Source organism: Gorilla gorilla, chromosome 5 (assembly GCF_029281585.2).
Source record: "Gorilla gorilla gorilla isolate KB3781 chromosome 5, NHGRI_mGorGor1-v2.1_pri, whole genome shotgun sequence".
In the NCBI taxonomy this organism is placed as follows: Eukaryota; Metazoa; Chordata; class Mammalia; order Primates; family Hominidae; genus Gorilla; species Gorilla gorilla.
In genome coordinates this window covers 89,315,734-89,333,158 of record NC_073229.2, presented here as the reverse complement: position 1 = coordinate 89,333,158, position 17,425 = coordinate 89,315,734, and positions in this window count along the sequence as shown.

Genomic DNA, 17,425 nt, shown 5'->3' with positions numbered 1-17,425 from the left:
TAGCTGTCCTGTTGTGAGTTGCTGTGTACCCTGACTCTTACCTCTTCTTCATCCTTATTTCATGTGTTTTCTCTTATGTTTTGTTATCCAGACAAACTGACCGTTTTTAGTTCTTTAAGCTGGTGCCACCGTGTTTCTTCTTACTGTGATATCTTCTCGTTCCTGACAAATCCACTTTTCTCTGCTATCCCATGTATCTAATTCACATTTTTCTCTGTAACTCAATCATTGTTGATTTCTGAGCAAAGATCTGTGACTTCACAAAGTAGGCCAATTATGCATATCATATTCCTTAGCACTATATATGCATCCTTGTAAAACTTTCATGGTTATATTTCCATTTGATTCTGTTTTACTATGGGTAAATGAGGCCAAATTCTGTGTTCTTTTGTATTAATCTGGTCTCATGCTACTAATAAAGACATACTGAGACTGAGTAATTTATAAAGGAAAGAGGTTTAATGGACTCACAGTTCCACATGCTGGGAGGCCTCACAATCATGGCAGAAGATGAAGGAAAAGCGAAGGGATGTCTTACATGATGGCAGGCAAGAGAGCATGTGCAGGGGACTCCCCTTTATAAAACCATCAGTTCTCATGAGACTTATTCACTATCACAAGGACAGCGGAAAATCCCACCCCCATGATTCAATTGCCTCCCACTCTGTACCTCCCAAGACACATGGGGATTATTACATTTCAAGGTGAGATTTGGGTCAGGACATGGCCAAACCATATCAGTCTGCCTCTGGCCCCTCCAAAATCTCATGCACTCAAGTTTCAAAATCAATCATGTCTTCTAACAGTTCCCCAAAGTCTTAATTCATTTTAGCCTTAACCCAAAAGTCCAAGTCCAAAGTCTCATCTGAGACAAGGCAAGTCCCTTCCACCTATAATGCTGAAAAATCAAAAGCAAGTTAGTTACTTCCTAGGTATAATGGGGGTACAGGCATTAGGTAAATATACCCATTTCAAATGGGAGAAATTGGCCAAAAGGAAGGGCTACAGGTCTCATGCAAGTCTGAAATCCAGCAGGGCAGCCAAAACTTAAAGCTTCGTAATGATCTCCTTTGACTCCATTTCTTCCATCTAGGTCACCCTGATGCAAGAGGTGGGTTCCTATGGCCTCAGGCAGCTCTGCCTCTGTGGCCTTGCAGGGTACAGCCCCCCTCCAAGCTGCTTTCATGGGCTGGCATTTTGTGTCTTGGCTTTCCTAGGTGCATGGTGCAAGCTGTCAGTGGATCTACCATTCTTGGGTCTAGAGGACAGTGGCCCTTTTCTCACATCTCCACCAGGCAGTGCCCCAGTGGGCACTCGGTGTGGGGGCTCCAACTCCACATTTCCCTTCCACACTGACCTAGCAGAGGTTCTCCATGAGGGCCTTGCCCTGCCGCAAACTTCTGCCCAGATATCCAGGTGTTTCCATACATCCTTTGAAATCTATGCAGAGGTTCCCAAATCTCAGTTCTTGACTTTTATGCACCTGCAGGCCCAAAACCATGTGTAAGCCTCTAAGGCTTGCAGCTTGCACCCTCTGAAGCAATGGCCTGAGCTCTATGTTGCCCCCTTTTAGCCACACCTGGGATATAGGGCATCAAGCCCCAAGACTGCGCAAAGCAGCATGGCCCTAGGCCTGGAACACAAAACCACTTTTTCCTCGTAGGCCTCTGGGCATGTGATGGGAGGGGCTGCTGTGAAGACCTCTGACATGCCCTGAAGGCATTTTCCCCATTGTCTTGGTGATTAACATTTGGCTCCTCATTACTTAGGCAAATTTCTGCAACCAACTTGAGTTTCTCCTCAGAAAATGGGTTATTCTTTTCCATTGCATCATTGGGCTGCAAAGTTTATGAACTTTTATGCTCTACTTGCCTTTTAAATATAAGTTCCAATTCCAAACCATATCTTTGTGAATACATAAAATTGAATGATTTTACAGCACCCAAGTCACTTCTTGAACACTTTGTTGCTTAGAAGTTTCTTCTGCCAGATACCCTAAATCATCTCTCTCAAGTTCAAAGTTCTACAAATCTCTAGGGTAGGGTTAAAATGTCACCATTGTCTTTGCTAAAATATAGCGAGAGTCACCTTTATTTCAGTTTCCAACAGGTTCCTCATCTCCATCTCATACCACCTCAACCTGTACTTTATTGTCCATATCACTGTCAGCATTTTGGTCAAAACCATTCCACAAGTCTCTGAGAAGTTCCAACTCTTCCCACGTCTTTCTGTCTTCTTCTGAACCCTCCAAACTGTTCCAACCTCTGCATGTTACCCGGTTCCAAAGTCACTTCCATATTTTTGGGTATCTTTACAGCAGCACCCCACTCTACTGGTGCCAACTTACTATATTAGTTCATTCTCATCCTGCTAATAAAGACATACTCAAGACTGAGTAATTTATAAAGAAAAGAGGCTTAATGGACTCACAGTTCTGCATGCTGGGGAGGCCTCACAATCATGGTGGAAGACGAAGGAGGGGCAAAGGGACATCTTACATGGTGGCAGGCAGGAGAGCATGTGCAAGGAATTTTTCTTTATAAACTATCAAATCTCATGAGGCTTATTCACTATCATGAGAAAAACATGCCCTCATGTTTCAATTACCACCCACTGGGTCCCTCCCATGACACATCGGGATTATTACAATTCAAGGTGAGATTTGGATGGGGACACAGAGTCAAGCCATATTATCATTTATCATCACAGTGTTACCCTCACTACCTAGCAGAGTGTCTAGTGCATGGTAGGTACATGGTAAAAATGTACCTAATGAAGAGTGATTTTTTTTTCCCAATATTTCTTTTTCTGGATTTGATGATACTTTTAAAAATAAAATCACAGTCATTAAAAATAAATCGCAAGTGTCTTTTTGATGTAAACAATAAGGATAAAAATGTAAAAATCTTAGCCTATAAAAAGTTTTAAAAAATAGTTTTGCAGAGAGGTTTTCCCAAGGCTATAGGATTATATCACATCAATATGGAGGCTTATTGATGAGAGGAAGAAAGATAAAGTTATTGATATGGTATGGCTTTATGCCTCCCCCTCAAATCTCATCTTGAATTGTAGCTCCCATAATTCCCATGTGTTGTGGGAGGGACTCAGTGCAAGATAATTGAATCATGGGGGCAGTTTTCCCCATACTGTTCTCATGGTAGTGAATAAGCCTCATGAGATCTGATGGTTTTTTAAGGGATTTCCTCTTTCTCTTGGTTCTCATTCTCTCTTGCCTGCCACCATGTAAGATGTACCTTTTGCCTTCCACCATGATTGTGAGAATTCCCCAACCATATGGAACTGTGAGTCCATTAAACCTCTTTTTCTTTGTAAATTACCCAGTCTTGCATGTCTTTATCAGCAGCATGAGAGCAGACTAATACAATTATTGTTTTTTACTTCTGTGCTATTTCATTTCACTGGAATTCAGAAACAGATGTAAACAAAGATTTGTCTAGTGCTTCACAAACGAAGGAAAAAAAGATTGTAAATCTCATGGAATATTTCTTAATACTTGAAAGCTACATTTCTTAGTCTGAAAAAAAGTTTCTCTAAACTCAGTAGAAGAAAATGTTATCTTTTCTTTTCAGCTGCTAATACTCCAGCATCTTTACAAGCAGACTTGGCAAACATTCTACTATATTTTAATCACCAAGATAATTTAGGTTGTGAACTATTCTGTATGGTTTTACCAATCACCAATTTTCTCTATTTTTCCTTTACTGAAAATCAACATTCCAGTTTATTTGGAACCATTGTTTTAATCTTTGTCAAATCTGGCAGCATGAACCATGTTTCCTGTATTGGCGAATGCCTACCATCCAAATATATGTATGTGTGCTTATATGTCTAAACGTCTCCAGAAATGATTACAGCTTTCTGTTTCTTGATGTAAATGCCATATAATCCTACTTGAAGATTATGAGCCCCCTAAAATATTTTATGTGCTTCAAATCATGCAAAATTTGGAAGATATATCTTCTATGTAAATTAAGGCTTGCTGAGATCATAATAAAGAAATAACTTCTCTGTCTTCATTTTTCTCCACCTCTCATTAGCATTCTGAAGTTGTCTTATTTTACTTTTTGGAAAAAAAAGTTATCTTGATTTCTATCACTGTTCACTTGCTTTGTTTTCATTTTGGATCCTTGGTATTTTGCAAGATTTTTCTACCCTTTTCTCTTCTCTACCCGACCACAAAAGATAGATTGCCCTACTCCTTATTCCTCTTTAATTTTTTTCTCCATTCTAGGCTAGATGATTTTATTTAGAATTCATTGTTTATATGACACATATTTAACAGTATTTCTGGTGAGACATCTGAAGTTTGGTGATTTAGAACTGTAACCATTTGTCTTTCTCACAAATCTTGAGTGGCTAGAGTAATGACTTAGGCCTGGGACTGGGTTGAAGTCTGATTCATGTGTTTTTCATTTCAGGATCAACAGGTACCCAGAGTATGCTCTTCTCATGACAAATGGTAAAATCCCAATGAGTGAAAATATTTGATGTCTAATAAAGCCTCAGCTTACAACTGGTACATTGTCACCTCTACTCATGTCTTGTTTTTGTTTTGCTAAAGCAACTCACGTATCCAAACCCAAAATCATACATTCAAAAAATACATTCTTACCTCAGTGAGGTATCACAAAACCAGGGAGGTAAAGAAAAAATGTTAGCATCAAATATGCTTCATACCATCTACATGCCAATAACTAAATTTTTTTTTTCCGTAATTGACTTATTTAGAAGTCGGTCTTATGTATCCCTATCAGGGTATGTTTAAGAGATGAATTAAATACAAAAGTCAGAAATAAAACACTTCCTGCTTTATAACTATCCCCCATACTATCTAATGTTCATTTATCTTCTCTTAGTATTTTCGATTTACCTAATTACTAAAGGAAAATATTAAGATACTTGTTTAATTCGTTTCTCTTACTCAACTATCACACACATAGCCCCCAGATCTAGTTTATTCTATTTAAAAATATAAACTGAACTTATTCACTATTATCTAATTCAGCTGTGACATCCTCAGTAAAGGTTACCAAGATCTCTCAATGGAGACAATGTAAAACCTTTCATAGTTGGTCTCAGTGCTTCTACTCTTGCTTCTACTCTTCAATCTCCACACAGCAAGTCAGAATATTTTTAGTGTATATTTAAATCAGATAATATTTTTAACCTACTGGCATGTCAGTGTCCTTAGCATGACATCTAAACTTCTGACCACATCCCAGAAAACTCTATATTTTCTGTATTTGGCCTGTCTTTCCAGCTTCTGGTTTATTTTTACACTTTGACATCCCTAGCTCCATGCTCATAAATATCGTTTGCATTTCTTATTCTTTCAGACTAAAAGGCTTTTCATATGGCTCTTTTCATTGCATTCCTGCTTATTTCCTATATGTCAACAGAACTATTACTTCCTCAAAAATGCCTTCTGTGATTACCCTAATTAAAGGAGCTCCCTTCCTTTGCTCCAGCCCATCTCATCATCTGGTTTCAGGTCTGTTTTGATCATCCCTAAAAATGAGCAACTAGAAGAGTGTTTGACAAATATTTATTGGCATTTTTTAGAATGCTAGGCCATCTTTACAGTAAATTTCTCATTGTTTAATACCTTATTATAAGTGATCATATAATTTCTAATGTATAATTCATTTTTCTTTGAAAAAAGCATTGCTATACATAATACTTCATCTTCTTGGAATGAAATGACCATAGACATTAGATTTGGATAATTGTCTAAAATTGCTACAGTCTTAAATTTATTCAGGTTAAAACAATCAATAAATTAAGTGACTTTGTTTAAAATGATACATTGGGTTTGGATTCTAGCTGACAATCCTCCAAGATTCATTTACTTCTCAAGAGCACAACATATTGTTAAAATAACCACCAGATCATTTAGTATTCTACTATCTCCTGATCGGATACACTATTAAAATATTTTGATTGCCTCATTCACCTGGTCTTGCTTAATGGACCATAAGTATTAAGCAGTATTGCTGAGGCTCATTTGTTCAATACATTCTAGATTGAGAGGTTGATTAGTATGACCTAGCAATTCTCATTTAAATATGGGCTTATTCAAATTAGGTTTTCACTAATTTTGTGATATGTTTTGCATGTTAATGGAATTAGAAAATAATTTTGATTTTTACTTGCCAAATTTGTCATAGGAATAAGTTACTAAAAGTATATCATCAAAAATAAATTTTGATGTGTAATATATGTATACATATTATATTGTAAAATATTTGCAAGCCAAGTAAATTATAACAGTTTAAGATTGTGTTTTTATTATTTATATATCAGATGCTTTTGATGACTCATCACATCATTTTAAAATTATTTTTTATATTCTACTTATACTAAACTTCATAAAGGTTTTTCCTAGAAATTACTGCTAATATGTTAAACATTCTGTATTATTTTTAAACTCAATATATTCTAATATAAAAATGTGCCTTAACCACAATAGCAAACTAGTGCTTCTCACACCACAATGTTTCAAAATTCACAAAAGTATTATTTACTTTTACCTTATATTTTTGGTAAATTAAATATATTTGTGTACATTAATGCTATAAAGTAGCAATACAATTTGTATCATTTTATAGCATAGATTATAAACTTATTCATATTTCATGATACAATGCATATATTCACACTATAAATAACATATATGTATGGGTATTCATACAATTTGAACATTAGTCATATAGACATGTACAGAACCCACACTTCACTCATGTAAACACTTTTTACTCATTTAAGACAAACCTCAAAAATAAATTACTATGCATATATAAAATATAAATATATAAACATGAACAAAAGATGAACTTAATTATATAATCTTTGCTTTTGTCCTTAATTTAAGAACTGTGAACATTTGCCACATTTATTTACAATTTATATGCAAAATTAGAACACTTTATATGTACATCTTTGTGTACCATGCTGACAAAAGAACACTGATTGTGAAGACTTACATTGAAATTACAGGTTTGGTTCTAGACCACTGCAATAAAATGTTTTTGTTCTCTAGTGCATATAAAGTTATGTTTAAAGTATACTATATTCTGTTAAGTCCACAGTAATATTATATCTACAAAAACAGTATGTATAGCTTAACTGAAAAATTCTTCATTGTTAAAATATGCTAACAATCATCTGAACCTTCAGCAAGTCATAGTCTTTTAGCTTGTGGAGGGTCTTGTCTCAATGTTGATGGCTGCTGGCTATCAGGATGGTGGTTGCTGAATGCTAAAGAGACTGTGCCAGATTCTAACATAACACAACAATGAAATTTACCACATCGGTGCACAATTCCTTTTACACAAGATTTCTCTGTGGCATGTGTTGCTGTTTGACAGCATTTTACCCGCAGTGGAGCTTCTTTCAAAATTTAAGACAATTCCCTTTAAGCCTGCCATGGTTTCATGAACTAAGTTTTTGTAAGATTTTAAATAATTTGTTGTTATTTCAACAATGTTCACAGCACCTTCACAAGAAGTACATTCCATCTTAAGAAACCATTTTATTTGCTCCTTCATAAAGAACTCCTTATCTATACAAGTTTTATCATGAGATTGCAGCAGTTCAATCGCATCTTTAGGCCCTTCTTCTAATTCTAGTTCTCTTGTTATTTCTACCATATTTGTATTTCCTTCTCCCACCGAAGCCTGAACACCTTAAAATGATTCATAATGATTGAAATGAACCTCTTTTAAACTCCTGTTAATATTGATAATTTGACCTCCTCCCATGAACCACACATTCTTAATGGCATCTAGAATGGTGAATCCTTTCCAGAATGTTTCAATATGCCAAGATCCATAAGTGGAATCACTATCTATGGCATCTATAGCCTTATAAAATCTATTTCTTAATAATATCGAAAGTTATAATTACTCCTTTTTCCGTGGACTGCAGAATGAATGTTATGTTAGCAGGGATGAAAACAATATTAATCTCCTTTCACCTCTTCATCAGATCTCTTGGGTAACCAGGTACTTTGTATATTAACAGTAATATTTTGAAAGGAGTCCTTTTTTCTCACCAGCAGTTCTCAACAGTGGGCTTAAAATATTGAGTAAACCATCCTGTAACCAGACGTGCCGTCATCCAGGACTTGTTCCATTTATAGTGCACAAGCAGAGTAGAAATAGCATATTTCTTCAAGGCCCCCAGGGTTTTCAGAACGGTATTCTGAATTGGCTTCAAATTGGTTTCAATGTAGTCATCAGCTGCATTGGCCTCTAACAAGAGTCAGCCTGTGATTTGAAGCTTTGAATTTAGTCTATGATGTCTCCTCCATAGCTGTGAAAATCTTAGATGATGTCTTTTTCCAATATAAGGCTTTTTTGTCTATGTTGAACATTTGTTGTTTAGTGTAGTTACCCTCAGCAGTGATCTCAGGTAGTTTTCCTGGATAGCTTGCCACAACTTCTACTCAGCACTCACAACTTCCCCTTGCACTTTTCTGTTAATGGGGATGGGTTCTTTCCTTAAACCTTAAGATCCAACTTCTGCTACCTTCGAACTTTTCTTCTGTAGCTTCCTCACCTCTCTCCCGCCTTCCCTGAATTGAAGACACTTAGGGCCTTGCCCTGGGTTAGGCTTTTTAATAAGGGAATGTTGTGACTGTTTTAATCTTTTATACAGACTGTTAAAAACTTTCTCCATATCAGTAATAAGGGTGTTTCACTATCTTATCATTCCTTGTATCACTGAAGTAACACTTTTAATTTCTTTCACCAAATTTTTCTTTAAATTCACAACTTGGCTGCTTGGTACAAGAGGCCTAACTTTTTCAGCCTATATCAGCTTGCTTGCTTTTTTTTTTTTTTTTTTTTTTTTTTGAGGCGGAGTCTTGCTCTGTCTCCCAGGCTGGAGTGCAGTGGTGCAATCGCGGCTCACTGCAAGCTCCACCTCCCGGGTCCACACCATTCTCCTGCCTCAGACTCCCGAGTAGCTGGGACTACAGGCACCCGCCGCCATGCCCAGCTAATTTTTTTATATTTTAGTAGAGACGGGATTTCACCATGTTAGCCAGGATGGTCTCTGTCTCCTGACCTCGTCATCTGCCTGCCTCGGCCTCCCAAAGTGCTGGGATTACAGGCGTGAGCCACCACGCCCGGACAGCTTTCAATATCCCTTCCTCACCATGCTTAATTATTTCTAGCTTTTGATTTAACCTGAGAGGTGCACTACTCTTCCTTTCACTTGAACACTTAAAGGCCATGTAGGATTATTCATTAACCTAATTTTACTATTGTTGTGTCTCATAGAATAGGCCTGAAGAGAGGCAGAGAAACAGATGAATGGGTGGTTGGTGGAACAGTAATAACATAAACAACATTTAGCGATTAAGTTATCTGACTTACGTGGGTGTAGTTTGTGGCAATTTGAGACAATTCCATTAGTAACATAAGAGATCACTGAACACAGAGCATCATAACAGATAAAATAATAATGAAAAGTTTGAAATATTGTGAGAATTGCCCAGCCGTCACACAGAGACATGAAGTGAGCATATGCTGTTGGAAAAGCCAATACATGCTCAATGCAGGGTTTCCACAAACATTCCATTTGCTCAAAAACTCAGCATCTGCAAGGCACAATTAAGCAAAGAATAATAAAACAAGGCATGTCTGTATTGTAAAAACAAAGGAACGTTTTTCTCAAAATTTTAATGCAAATACCTAAAAACAACTTTGAAGGTCACCGCTGGGCATTCAGCTAAAAGCCTCCAGCAGAGTTGCCGCAGGTGTGCACATGGATGACAGTTCATCGATTCTGTCAGAACCACTTTTCCATGAGCAGCACCCTCTCCATCTCAAAATTCTATTTAAATAATGTCACATATTTTGTTCAGTTTATCAGCATCACATGCAAATATATGCTAATTTTGTTTAAAAGAAGTGTTTCTGACTATAAAATAACATGCCTCACTATAAATAATTCCTCCACATCAAAGGAAAAAAAATAAAGAAAAACAGTTGGATAATCCTGCCACTTAAATATAACGAACTTCGATCGATTTTATATATTAAAATTACATAAAATATAAGCCCCATTTACTTGTCCAAAATTGAAAGCATCTCAGTTAATTATTAATATATTTTTACATATTATCATAAGAATGTTTTCTAGTGTGATAAATTTATTTTCTAAATTATAGGTTTAAATGCTTTATAATTTTTATGAATATAACTTATTTGAGTAGTACAATATTAATGAATTTTTTAACATGTCCTCTTAAGATAACTCTTCTTATACATAAATTTTCAAGAGCATCTCTCCTTATTTTCTAAAAATAATTTCTTAGAACAGCACTGTCTAGTAGGTCTTTCCGTAGTAATCAATGTGTTCTATATCTGTATTATATAATTCAGTAGCCACTGGCAACTCTGGCTATTAAGCCCTTGAAATGTGACTACTCAGACTGACAAATTTATTTTTAAATTGTATTTAATTTAGATCAATTAAAATTTATGTTTAAATAGTAACACATAACTAGTGGCTAACATATGAGAAAGTTCATTGAATATATTAAGAAAACAGTGGGCCAAAAAGTATCAAGCTTTCTTTAGCTGTAATTAAAATATTAGATTCAGCTGTATAGATCCCAGATATCTTCTATTTTCTTCTTAAAGAAAAAATGTTATCTGATTACTTCCTCTGTTTCAATTCTTAATTTCTTCCTGGAAAATACCTTTCATTCTTATGTTAGACCACCATATTCTTTCTTTTCCAGTTGTCAGTTTATCTCTCATCATTTTGTTTGTATTCTTGTATAGTACTCAAATTGTCCACATACTTGAGAAAATTCCCATCTCCATCCATTTTAATGGCATTATTACAAAACTTTATTTCCAGCCTTTCTTATGTATTTCTGTTTCACACTATTTGGTGACTTTTAAATTTTTTTTTTCTGGCATAAATGATTTTCTGAATCTCTATGTCTATGTTTTGCTTTCCTTGCTTCACAGTAAACACAATGGTGTTTTCCATAATCACAGTGGTGTTCAATTTTATACTTATTTGTCCATAATTTAGATGCTAAGATATATTATGCCTTTACCTCACCCAAAAGACTTCATATATGGATGAAATTTTAACCTATTTGGGTTTCCTCTGAGTGATATTTGAGCCTATTCTCATATGGAAGACAGAGTGAATTAATAGTCCTCTCATTCTAGTTTTTGTGTGTGTACCTTGGAGTACACACACAAAAATAATAATCCTAAGTTTGGATAGCTATAGGGGCTTTTTTTTTTCTGCCCCTCCTACAGATATTCCTTTCTCTCTACTCTGTTTACCAGAACACAATTCACAAGGACAAGTCATACTCTACCTGTCGGCTCCTCTGATTTCTGGAAATTTCTCTCTCTAAATGGGTATGGATAGATGCAAGAATATTTGTTTGAAAATCAGAGTTAGAAAGTCAATACTTTGGATGACTATAAATATCTTATACCTCAGAGTTAGAGAAGAGTCAGAGAATATATATATATATAAAGCCTTTGTCTTGTTTTTATTTATAAAGTAAGACCTACAGTCTCTTAACAGTCCTGTTCCATCAAAATTGTTTCTAACAGTATGCTAATAGATGGTTTGCATGTTATGTCTCAGATAGAAAGCTAGTCTTCTATATTTTTCTCTGTGATAGCAGTTTTGATTGGGATTCTACAAACTACATTTTTCAGATTCTTTTACCAAGTGACTTCCTGTTAGAATATGAAAATAATAGAGATGCTTAAAGGTATCAGCAGCACCAACACAAGCCCTTTCCTAGGAGATATGAATATTCAATTTGTGGTACTTCTCTGAACTTCAAGGTTCCTGTAACTCCAATACTTCTCTTATTCTCCCGTCCGTAAGAGTAATAGGTTTTCTTGAAGTTATTATATTTGGTTAATTCAGGATTTAATATCGCTAATACTCGTGTAAACACTTCCCCATTTTACATTTCCTCTTAAAATTACGTAGGAATAGTTTGTGTTTTTCCAGTTAGACACTGACTAGTATATTTATCTCTCACTTTTCAGTAACCATGTTTGTTTGCTTCGTGTGTGTGTGTGAGTGTTTGTATGACTTTATAGGTAAATTAAAACATCAGGAAAGGCTGCATGCAGGGACTTGCTAGGCAAGAGGCCATTATAATCAAGAATTATAAAATATTTCTTTTAAAACTTTGTCTAAAACAACACTGAGAAATTTAAAATCTCATTAAATATATTATAAAATTATCTACGTTCTTCATGCTACAAGTGATTTTCCATTTTTGCAATTGTCAGAGTTACATTTAAATTTACCACCTATTATCTTTTTATTCATGATTCCTTTCATGTGGTTTTCCTCTATAATACACTATTATTTATTTTCTTTGCCATATACTTACAAAGCTGCTGTCCCCTTCCAAGCTTTCCACAACTGAGATCATGCCAATTGATTTAATAATGTGAGGCTGTTTTCCAGTGAGCATAGTAACTGCAGTCTTTGTTTTAATTGTTTGAAAATTATCCTTTTTATCTTAAATGAAATTATTAAACGTCATCATTGGCCAAAATCAATTTTACCAGATATTATGCCTTCATATGTCAGTGGGAAGATAATTCTGCCATGATTCAGACTTTCCTCTATTCTGTCATTATTTAAACCCCCTAAAGAAAAAGAGACAAATAGGATTCCAATGGGAAAGTTCCCATGTAATCAACTCCAACAAACACTGTTTCACAAGAGTCAAGACTGAAACACTATGCCTGTGAAACTCATGAGACTTAGCATATTACGCATTCACATGTAATTTGTCAATTCTAAAGCACTTTAAAATTTTAGAATTCAATCCTATGCCTGTGTTTATGTCTTCATGTTTTGGACATTTCATGTTTGGTAACATGTATCACTGTTTTCCTTTTCTTCTCAGCTGTCGTTAATTTGATCCATTTCACTATTAATTTGATATTTTATCAACTCTCAACTACAGTCTCTGTACAAAGTTAAAATGCTCTACATGTTTTCATTACTTCCCACTGCTCTTATTTCTCTTCTCCTAACCGTTCCTCTCTGTTCATTGTGCTGGATGCAATACAGACTTTCTTACTCTCTTAAAGTCAATCTATTTCCCACCTGGGGCTTTTATATGTGTTGTTCCCTTTGTCTGTAATGCACTTCTCCCATATCTCCACATGGCTACTTCCTTCAACATTACTTAGGTCTCTGAAATTGTTAGCTCCTTAGATTGGTGATCCCTGACCATAGTATGTACAATGCTCCCTCCAGTAACCCTCAAAAAGCGCAGCAGGCTTTCTTGTAATGCATCGCACTTCCTCCACCTGAAAGTATATGTTATATATTTTGGGTTCTATGTCATCCCCACAAACATGTATGTTCCATCATCTTAGGAACTCTTTCCAGTGCCTATAACAGTGCCTGACACATAATACATATTAAGTAATATTTTCAGATTAACAAATGCATAAAGCGTTAAATTGGGCCAGAAAATCAAGCTGAGGGCTCAAGGATATGAAAATAAACATTCCTTGTTGTGTTTATATTACTCTATATTAAGTGGGGGATCATTAAGTGGGGGATAAAAATGGCATTAATAAATCCTGATTTGTGGAGCAAGTAATTGTTTCATTCTCACATATTTTTTCTTTTAATATAGCAGAAAGCTTGGAGTTTTTTCAAGTACTATGATTAGTTCAGTTTACTGAGAGTTGAGTAATAAACATACATAGAAAGTTAAAAATTAAAAAAAAAAACTTCCCCACACGCTGGGCTTTGCTGCTATTACATTTTACTACCTGATTTATTCCTCACAACCATTTTGTGAAAACTATCAAAATTATTTTTATTATTTTGCATATTAAAAGACAATCTTACCTTAAAGTGCTTCAGGAAACAAAAATAGGGCTTACTTTCAGAAGCCCTGATGCCATTCAGTAAGGCACTGGAATAACATCAAATTAGTTGTAGATTATTATTGTATTTGCAAGTATTTTCAACCTGTTGGGCTTATGTTTTATGTTTAAGTCTTATTTTTGAGGAATTATGAGTAATATATCTTACAATATTATTTTATTCAGGATGCACACGAGCAGGTTTGTGACTTGAATGTATTGCATAAGGGTGAGGTTTGGGCTTTTAGTATATTCATCATCCAATATTGGACATTACCCAGTAGGTAATTTTTTAAGCATCAATCCCCTCCAACCGTATCCATTTTGGGCATCACTAGTGTCTATTATTTCCATCTTTATGTCCATATGTTCTCATTGTTTAGCTCCCACTTGTAAGTGAGAAGGTGTGGTACTGATTTTTCTGTTTGTAAGTTATTTCATTTAGGATAATGGCCTCCATCTCTATCCATGTTGCAGCAAAGGAAATGACTTCATTCCTTTTATGGCTGAATAGTATTCATGGTTTAGATATATAACATTTTCTTTATCCAATCAACCATTGATGGACACATAGCTTGATTCCATGACTTTGCTCTGGTGAACAGCTCTGCAATAAACAGACAAGTGCAGGTATCTTTTTGAGATAATGATTTATTTTCCTTTGTGTAGATGACCTGAAGTAATATTGCTGGGTCAAATGGTAGTTGTAGTTTTAGTTCTTTGATACATCCCCACACTGTTTTCCATAGAAGTTATATTAATTTACTTTCCCTCAACTGTTTATAAGTGTTCCCTTCTCTCCACATCCTTGTCAAAATCTGTTGTTTATGGACATTTTAATAATACCCATTCTGACTGGTATAAGATTACTCAATTTGGTTTAATTTGCATTTCTCTGATGATTCGTGATGTTGAGCATTTTTCATATGTTTGTTAGGTACTTGTATGTCTTCTTTTGAGACATGTCTTTTCATTTCCTTTGTCCACTTTTTAATGGGATTGTTGGTTTGACATAATTTGCAAATACTTTCTCCCATTCTGCAGGTAGTCTATATACTTTATTAATTATTTCTTTTGTTATGTAGAAGCTTTTCAGTTTAATTCCCAGTTATCTATTTTTGTTTATGTTGCATTTGCTTTTAGGGTAGTAGTCATAAAGTCTTCGCTTAGGCCAATGTGGTTTTCCTAGGTTTTCTTCTAGGACTTCTATAGTTTCAGGCCTTACATTCAGATCTTTAATACATCTTGAGTTAATTTGTATATACTGTTAGTGATAGTCCAGTTTCATTGTTATACATAGACTAGCCAATTTTTCCATCACCATTTTTTAAATGGGGAGTCCTTTCCCTATTGTTTATTTTTGTTGACTTTGTCAAAGATCAGTTTGCTGTAGGTATGTGGCTTTACTTTTAGGTTCTCTACACTTTTCTACTGATCTATGTGTTTATTTTTATATCAGTACTTGATCTTTTGGTTTGTATACCCTTGTAGTATGTGTTATGGTCAGGTAATGTGATGTCTCCGGCTTTGTTCTTTTGGTTTAGGGTTGTTTTTGCTATTTAGGCTCTTGTGTGGTGTCATATGAACTTTACAATTGCTTTCTCTAATCCTGTGAAGAATGACATTGCTACTTGATAGGAATTGCATTCAATCTGTAGACTGCTTTTACTTTTAACAATATCAATTCTTCCAATCCATGAACATGGGATGTCTTTTAATTTGTTGTGTCATCTACAATTTTTTTTTCATCAGTGTCTTTTAGTTCTTCTTGTAGAGATCTTCCACTTAATTCTTTAAGTGTATTCCTAGGTATTTTTTGTTTGTGCATGTGGCTATTTTAAACAGGATTGAGTTTTTTATATGGTTCTCAGCTCGAATGTCATTAGTGTATGGAAATGCTACTGACTTTTGTACATTGATTTTGAATCTTGAAACTTTACTGCCTTTATGTATCAACTCTAGTACTATTTTGGAATTATTAGGGGGTTCTAGTTATAAAACCATGTCATCAGTGAATAGAGATAATTTGACTTCCTGTTCTCTAATTTGGATGCCTTTTATTTATTTTCCTTGCCTGATTGCTCTAGCTAGGAATTCAACTACTATGTTGAATAGTATTTTTGAGAGGGAACATCCTTTTCTTGGTCCAGTTCTTAGGGGGAATGCTTTCAACTTTTCCCCATTGAGCAGAATGTTACCTGTGGGTTTGTCACATATGGCTCTTATTATTTTGATGTATTTTCCTTCAATTGCTAGTTTGTTGAGGGTTTTCATCTTGAAGAAATGTTGGATTTTATCAAATACTTTTTCTGAATCTATTAAGACAATCATATGGTTTTTGTTTTTAATTTGGTGTATGTGGTGGATCACATTCATTGATTTGCAAATGTTGAATTGCCCTTATATCCCTGGAATAAAACCCACTTGACTATGATGAATCATCTTTTTGATGTCAGATTCAGTTTACTTGCATTTTATTGAGGATTTTTACATCCATGTTCATCAGAGATAATGGTCTGTAGTTATTTTTGGTGTTGTCATTGCATGGTTTTAGTATTACAGTGATACTTGTTTCAGAGAATGAGTTAGGGAGGAATCCCTTCCCAAATTTTTGGAATAGTTGCAGTAAGATTGGTAGCAGCTCTTGTTTGTGCTTCTGGTAATATTCAGCTCTGAATCTGTTGGTCCTGGGCTTATTTTTATAATAATTTTTTTAATTGATTCAATTTTATTACTCATTATTGGTCTGTTCAGGATTTATATTTCTGCTTGGTTCAATTTTCGGAGGTTGTATGTTTCCAGGAATTATTTACATCCTTTAAGTTTTCTAGTTTGTGCACATACAGCTGATGTTCACACGAATCTTTGATGATCTTTTCTATTTCTGTGGCATGTATCAGATGTGATGTCACCTTTATCATTTATGATTGTGCTTATCTGAGTTTTCTCTCTTTTTTTGGTTAAACTATCTAGCAGTCTATTGATTTTGTTTATCCTTTCCAATAACCAACTTTTCATTTTGTTGATCCTTTATATCATTTTTAAGTCTCAAAATCATTTAATTCTCTTCTGATATCTGTTACTTCTTTTCTTCTGTGAGCTTTGATTTTGTTTCCTCTTGCTTTTGTAGTTTCTGGAGGAACTTGCTTTTCTAGTTCCTTGAGATGTGACATTAGGATTTTAAATTGAGATTCTTCTCTTTTTGATGTAGGGACTTAACACAATTAGCTTTAGTGTTATCACAGCTTTTGCTATATCACAGAGGTTTTGGTATGTTGTGTTTCCATTTTTCTTTGTTTCAAAACTTTTGGATTTCTTCCTTAATTTTGTTGTTTACCTGAAAGTCATTCAGGAGCAAATTGTTTTGTTTATATGTACTTATGTGGTTTTGAGAGTTCTTCTTGGTAATGATTTTTAATTTTATTCTGCTCTAATCTGAGAAAATACTTCATGTGATTTTGATTTTTTGAATTTATAGAGATGCTTTATGACCAAGCATA